The sequence below is a fragment of the Pecten maximus genome, chromosome 8 (genome assembly GCF_902652985.1).
Source record: "Pecten maximus chromosome 8, xPecMax1.1, whole genome shotgun sequence".
In the NCBI taxonomy this organism is placed as follows: Eukaryota; Metazoa; Mollusca; class Bivalvia; order Pectinida; family Pectinidae; genus Pecten; species Pecten maximus.
This window is the reverse complement of record NC_047022.1, coordinates 2,450,948-2,460,547: the sequence shown is the minus strand read 5'-3', so window position 1 is coordinate 2,460,547 and position 9,600 is coordinate 2,450,948.

Genomic DNA, 9,600 nt, shown 5'->3' with positions numbered 1-9,600 from the left:
CCCTTTTTCCTAAAAACCCCGCCCCCCCCAAAAAAGGGGGGGCAAAGAAGGAAGGAGGAAGAGGCGAAAAGGGGGGCAAAAAACCCACGATGGTGAAGAAAACTTTTCAAGGAAAAGAAAAATTGCCCTTTTAAACTTTAAACAAGGGCGAAAACATTCGGGAGCGAAAAATTTCCCTACGGAACAATAAATTACTGGTTTACGAAAATTTTTTTAAACATAAAATGTGTACAAAAACACGTAATAAGGGGTTTGAGGACAATCTCAAATTTGGGAAGCATTCACCATACGGGGTTTTACAGAAAACATTTCCCCCATACTGGGTGTGACAGAAAAAATTTTCCCCATAGGGGGGTGTGACGAAAAATTTCACCAAAACGGGGTGTGCAAAAAACTTTCACTACTGGGTTGACAAAAACTTTTTCACCATACGTGGGTTTGAAAAAAACTTTTTCCCATACGGGGGTGTGCAGAAAACATTTCCCCATAGTGGGTTGAAAAAAAAACTTCACCATCTGGGTGTGACGAAAAATTATATACGGGGGTTTTGAAAAAAAACTTTAAACCATAGTGGGTGTGAAAAAAAACCATTTCATCATACGTGGGGGGTGACGAAAACATTTCACCGGGTTTCCAAAAATTTTCCCCGGGGGGGGGAAAAAACCCCAAAATACGTATTGACAAAAACATTTAACATAGGGGGTTTAAAAACTTTTTACTTCAAAAAAACATTTAAAAAAGGGGGTTTCAAAAACTTTTCTCATACTTTTGAAAAAACCCTCTTTGGGGGCAAAAAACTTAAACCCTTTTAAAAAAACTTTCAACTCGGGGTTACGAAAATTTATTTTGGGGTGGACGGGGAAATACTAACTTTAAAAACCCCAAACAGGGGTTTGGGACAAAAAACTTCACATCGTTTTTAAAAAATTTTAAAATCGTTTAAAAAAAATTTTCAAAAGGGGGTTTGAGGAAAAAAACATTAAAGGGGTTTTAGAAAAATTTTACCCTACTTTTTTGAAAAAACTTTTCCTTTTGGGGGTTCAAAAACATTTCATAAGGGGGTGTAAGCATTATTTAATTTTTGTCCTTAACAAAAAAGACCCAAAAATATCAATATTGTAAACCAGAGTTTAAAAAAATAATTTAAGTTTATTACAATTCAAACTTTTTAAAAAATTCCCTCCAAATCCAAAAAGACCTTATTTGGGGGAACAAATTAAAACTTTTCCAAACCGGGGCCCCGTTTCCGGGGGAAAATTTTGGGACAAAGGATCCCTTAACCCCACAAAAGATTTACCCCCTATATACTTTCCAACTAAGTTATCATCCCACACAAGTTATTAAAAAATTTTTTTAAAATTTAATATACAACATTTTTGGGATTTTTAAAAATAACCCCAAAAAAATAAATTATACAAAATTTTAGATTATCTTTTTTTTACTAAAATTCCCCTTTTCAACAAAAGGGAAAGGTATTAAAAAAATTTTAAAATATTTGGGGTTACCAAATAAAAAAACCTTTTTTCCCAAAACCAAAACCAAACTCTAAATTTAGTTTTTCCCCCCCCCCACCAAACCCTTCCCTTCCCCTTCTCCCTTTGTCCCCCCCTAAATTCTCCACAACATAGAAATCATACAACACATAGAGAATATCCACACATAAAATATCATCCCCACACAAGAATTCATCCACACACATAAGATATCATACCACACATAGAATACCAACCCACAAAGAGATATATACCACCAAAAAATACAAACCACCATAGAGTTATCATCCCAAACACATAGAATATCATACACACATAGAGATAAAACCCACACTAGAATATCATACCAACATAGAGATATCATACCACACACATAGAGATATCATACCACACATAGAGATATCATACCACACATAGAGATATCATACCACACATAGAGATATCATACCACACATAGAGATATCATACCACACATAGAGATATCATACCACAAATAGAGATATCATACCACACATAGAGATATCATACCACACACATAGAGATATCATACCACACATAGAGATATCATACCACACATAGAGATATCATACCACACATAGAGATATCATACCACACATAGAGATATCATACCACACATAGAGATATCATACCAACACATAGAGATATCATACCACACATAGAGATATCATACCACACATAGAGATATCATACCACACATAGAGATATCATACCACACATAGAGATATCATACCACACATAGAGATATCATACCACACATAGAGATATCATACCACACACATAGAGATATCATACCCACACATAGAGATATCATACACACACATATTATCATACCAGACATAGCGATATCATACCACACATAAATATATCATACCACACACATAGAGATATCATACCACACATAGTGATATCATACCACACATAGAGATATCATACCACAACCATAGAGATAGCATACCACACACATAGAGTTATCATACCACACATAGAGATATCATACCACAAATAGAGATATCATACCACACACATAGAGTTATCATACCACACATAGAGATTACATACCACACATAGAGATATCATAACACACACATAGAAGGATATCATCACCACATATAGAAGATATCATACACATACCACACATAGAGGATATTATACCACACACATAGAGATATCATACCACACATAGAGAATACATACAACACATAGAGATATCATACCACACACATAGAGATATCATACCACACATAGAGATATCATACCACACACATAGAGATATACCACACACATAGAGATATCATACCACACATAGAGATATCATACCACACATAGAGATATCATACCACACATAGAGATATCATACCACACATAGAGATATCATACCACACATAGAGATATCATACCACACATAGAGATATCATACCACACATAGAGATATCATACCACACATAGAGATATCATACCACACATAGAGATATCATACCACACATAGAGATATCATACCACACATAGAGATATCATACCACACATAGAGATATCATACCACACATAGAGATATCATACCACACATAGAGATATCATACCACACATAGAGATATCATACCACACATAGAGATATCATACCACACATAGAGATATCATACCACACATAGAGATATCATACCACACATAGAGATATCATACCACACATAGAGATATCATACCACACATAGAGATATCATACCACACATAGAGATATCATACCACACATAGAGATATCATACCACACACATAGAGATATCATACCACACATAGAGATATCATACCACACATAGAGATATCATACCACACATAGAGATATCATACCACACATAGAGATATCATACCACACATAGAGATATCATACCACACATAGAGATATCATACCACACATAGAGATATCATACCACACATAGAGATATCATACCACACATAGAGATATCATACCACACATAGAGATATCATACCACACATAGAGATATCATACCACACATAGAGATATCATACCACACATAGAGATATCATACCACACATAGAGATATCATACCACACATAGAGATATCATACCACACATAGAGATATCATACCACACACATAGAGATATCATACCACACATAGAGATATCATACCACACATAGAGATATCATACCACACATAGAGATATCATACCACACATAGAGATATCATACCACACATAGAGATATCATACCACACATAGAGATATCATACCACACATAGAGATATCATACCACACATAGAGATATCATACCACACATAGAGATATCATACCACACATAGAGATATCATACCACACATAGAGATATCATACCACACATAGAGATATCATACCACACATAGAGATATCATACCACACATAGAGATATCATACCACACATAGAGATATCATACCACACATAGAGATATCATACCACACATAGAGATATCATACCACACATAGAGATATCATACCACACATAGAGATATCATACCACACATAGAGATATCATACCACACATAGAGATATCATACCACACATAGAGATATCATACCACACATAGAGATATCATACCACACACATAGAGATATCATACCACACATAGAGATATCATACCACACATAGAGATATCATACCACACATAGAGATATCATACCACACATAGAGATATCATACCACACATAGAGATATCATACCACACATAGAGATATCATACCACACATAGAGATATCATACCACACATAGAGATATCATACCACACATAGAGATATCATACCACACATAGAGATATCATACCACACATAGAGATATCATACCACACACATAGAGATATCATACCACACATAGAGATATCATACCACAACCATAGAGATATCATACCACACATAGAGATATCATACCACACATAGAGATATCATACCACACATAGAGATATCATACCACACATAGAGATATCATACCGACACATAGAGATATCATACCACACATAGATATATCATACCACACATAGAGATATCATACCACACATAGAGATATCATACCACACATAGAGATATCATACCACACATAGAGATATCATACCACACATAGAGATATCATACCACACATAGATATATCATACCACACATAGAGATATCATACCACACACATAGAGATATCATACCACACATAGAGATATCATACCACACATAGAGATATCATACCACACACATAGAGATATCATACCACACATAGAGATATCATACCACACACATAGAGATATCATACCACACATAGAGATATCATACCACACATAGAGATATCATACCACACATAGAGATATCATACCACACATAGAGATATCATACCACACATAGAGATATCATACCACACATAGAGATATCATACCACACATAGAGATATCATACCACACATAGAGATATCATACCACACATAGAGATATCATACCACACATAGAGATATCATACCACACATAGAGATATCATACCACACATAGAGATATCATACCACACATAGAGATATCATACCACACATAGAGATATCATACCACACATAGAGATATCATACCACACATAGAGATATCATACCACACATAGAGATATCATACCACACATAGAGATATCATACCACACATAGAGATATCATACCACACATAGAGATATCATACCACACATAGAGATATCATACCACACATAGAGATATCATACCACACATAGAGATATCATACCACACATAGAGATATCATACCACACATAGAGATATCATACCACACATAGAGATATCATACCACACATAGAGATATCATACCACACATAGAGATATCATACCACACATAGAGATATCATACCACACACATAGAGATATCATACCACACCATAGAGATATCATACCACACATAGAGATATCATAACCACACATAGAGATATCATACCACACATAGAGATATCATACCACACATAGAGATATCATACCACACATAGAGATATCATACCACACATAGAGATATCATACCACACATAGAGATATCATACCACACATAGAGATATCATACCACACATAGAGATATCATACCACACAATAGAGATATCATACCACACATAGAGATATCATACCACACATAGAGATATCATACCACACATAGAGATATCATACCACACATAGAGATATCATACCACACATAGAGATATCATACCACACATAGAGATATCATACCACACACATAGAGATATCATACCACACATAGAGATATCATACCACACATAGAGATATCATACCACACATAGAGATATCATACCACACATAGAGATATCATACCACACAATAGAGATATCATACCACACACATAGAGATATCATACCACATATAGAGATATCATACCACTACATAGAGATATCCATACCACACAATAGAGATATCATACCACACATAGAGTATCATACCACACATAGAGATATCATACCACACACTAGAGATAATCATACCACACATAGAGATATCATACCCAACACAAGAGTATATCATACACACACACATAGAGATATCATACCACACATAGAGATATCATACCACCCCATAGAGATATCATACCACACACATAGAGATATCATACCACACATAGAGATATCATACCACACACATAGAGATATCATACCACACACATAGAGATATCATACCACACATAGAGATATCATACCACACACATAGAGATATCATACCACACACATAGAGATATCATACACACATAGAGATATCATACCACACATAGAGATATATACACACATAGAGATATCATACCAACATAGAGATATCATACCACACACATAGAGATATCATACCACACATAGAGATATCATACCACACATAGAGATATCATACCACACATAGAGATATCATACCACACACATAGAGATATCATACCACACATAGAGATATCATACCACACATAGAGATATCATACCACACATAGAGATATCATACCACACATAGAGATATCATACCACACATAGAGATATCATACCACACACATAGAGATATCATACCACACATAGAGATATCATACCACACATAGAGATATCATACCACACATAGAGATATCATACCACACATAGAGATATCATACCACACATAGAGATATCATACCACACATAGAGATATCATACCACACATAGAGATATCATACCACACATAGAGATATCATACCACACATAGAGATATCATACCACACATAGAGATATCATACCACACATAGAGATATCATACCACACATAGAGATATCATACCACACATAGAGATATCATACCACACATAGAGATATCATACCACACACATAGAGATATCATACCACACATAGAGATATCATACCACACATAGAGATATCATACCACACATAGAGATATCATACCACACATAGAGATATCATACCACACATAGAGATATCATACCACACATAGAGATATCATACCACACATAGAGATATCATACCACACTAGAGATATCATACCACACACATAGAGATATCATACCACACATAGAGATATCATACCACACATAGAGATATCATACCACACATAGAGATATCATACCACACATAGAGATATCATACCACACATACAGATATCATACCACACATAGAGATATCATACCACACATAGAGATATCATACCACACATAGAGATATCATACACACATAGAGATATCATACCACACATAGAGATATCATACCACACACATAGAGATATCATACCACACATAGAGATATCATACCACACATAGAGATATCATACCACACATAGAGATATCATACCACACATAGAGATATCATACCACACACATAGAGATATCATACCACACATAGAGATATCATACCACACATAGAGATATCATACCACACATATAGATATCATACCACACATTGATATATCATACCACACACATAGAGATATCTTACCACACAGGGAGATATCATACCACACACATAGAGATATCATACCACACATAGAGATATCATACCACACATAGAGATATCTTACCACAACATAGAGATATCATACCACACATAGAGATATCATACCACACATAGAGATATCATCCACACATAGAGATATCATACCATACATAGAGATATCATACACACACATAGAGATATCATACCCACACATAGAGGATACATACCACACAATAGAGATATCAGACCACCATATAGATATCATACCACACATAGATATATCATACCACACATAGAGATATCATACCACAACACATAGAGATATCATACCAGCACAACATAGATATCATAACCACACATAGAGATATCATACCACACATAGCGATATCATCATACCACACATAGAGATATCATACCACACATAGAGATATCATACCACACATAGAGATATCATACCACACATAGAGATATCATACCACACACATAGAGATATCATACCACACATAGAGATATCATACCACACACATAGAGATATCATACCACACATAGAGATATCATACCACACATAGAGATATCATACCACACATAGAGATATCATACCACACACATAGAGATATCATACCACACACATAGAGATATCATACCACACACATAGAGATATCATACCACACATAGAGATATCATACCACACACATAGAGATATCATACCACACATAGAGATATCATACCACACATAGAGATATCATACCACACATAGAGATATCATACCACACATAGAGATATCATACCACACATAGAGATATCATACCACACATAGAGATATCATACCACACATAGAGATATCATACCACACATAGAGATATCATACCACACATAGAGATATCATACCACACAAAGATATACCATACCACACACATAGAGATATCATACCACACATAGAGATATCATACCACAAACATAGAGATATCATACCACACATAGAGATATCATACCACACATAGAATCATACACACATAGATATCATACCACACACATAGAGATATCATACCACACATAGAGATATCATACCACACATAGAGATATCATACCACACATAGAGATATCATACCACACATAGAGATATCATACCACACACATAGAGATATCATACCACACATAGAGATATCATACCACACATAGAGATATCATACCACACATAGAGATATCATACCACACATAGAGAATCATACCACACATAGAGATATCATACCACACATAGAGATATCATACCCACACATAGAGATATCATACCACACATAGAGATATCATACCACACATAGAGATATCATACCACACATAGAGATATCATACCACACATAGAGATATCATACCACACATAGAGATATCATACCACACATAGAGATATCATACCACACATAGAGATATCATACCACACACTAGAGATATCATACCACACATAGAGATATCATACCACACATAGAGATATCATACCACACATAGAGATATCATACCACACATAGAGATATCATACCACACATAGAGATATCATACCACACATAGAGATATCATACCACACATAGAGATATCATACCACACATAGAGATATCATACCACACATAGAGATATCATACCACACATAGAGATATCATACCACACATAGAGATATCATACCACACATAGAGATATCATACCACACATAGAGATATCATACCACACATAGAGATATCATACCACACATAGAGATATCATACCACACACATAGAGATATCATACCACACATAGAGATATCATACCACACATAGAGATATCATACCACACATAGAGATATCATACCACACACATAGAGATATCATACCACACATAGAGATATCATACCACACATAGAGATATCATACCACACATAGAGATATCATACCACACATAGAGATATCATACCACACATAGAGATATCATACCACACATAGAGATATCATACCACACATAGAGATATCATACCACACATAGAGATATCATACCACACATAGAGATATCATACCACACATAGAGATATCATACCACACATAGAGATATCATACCACACATAGAGATATCATACCACACATAGAGATATCATACCACACATAGAGATATCATAC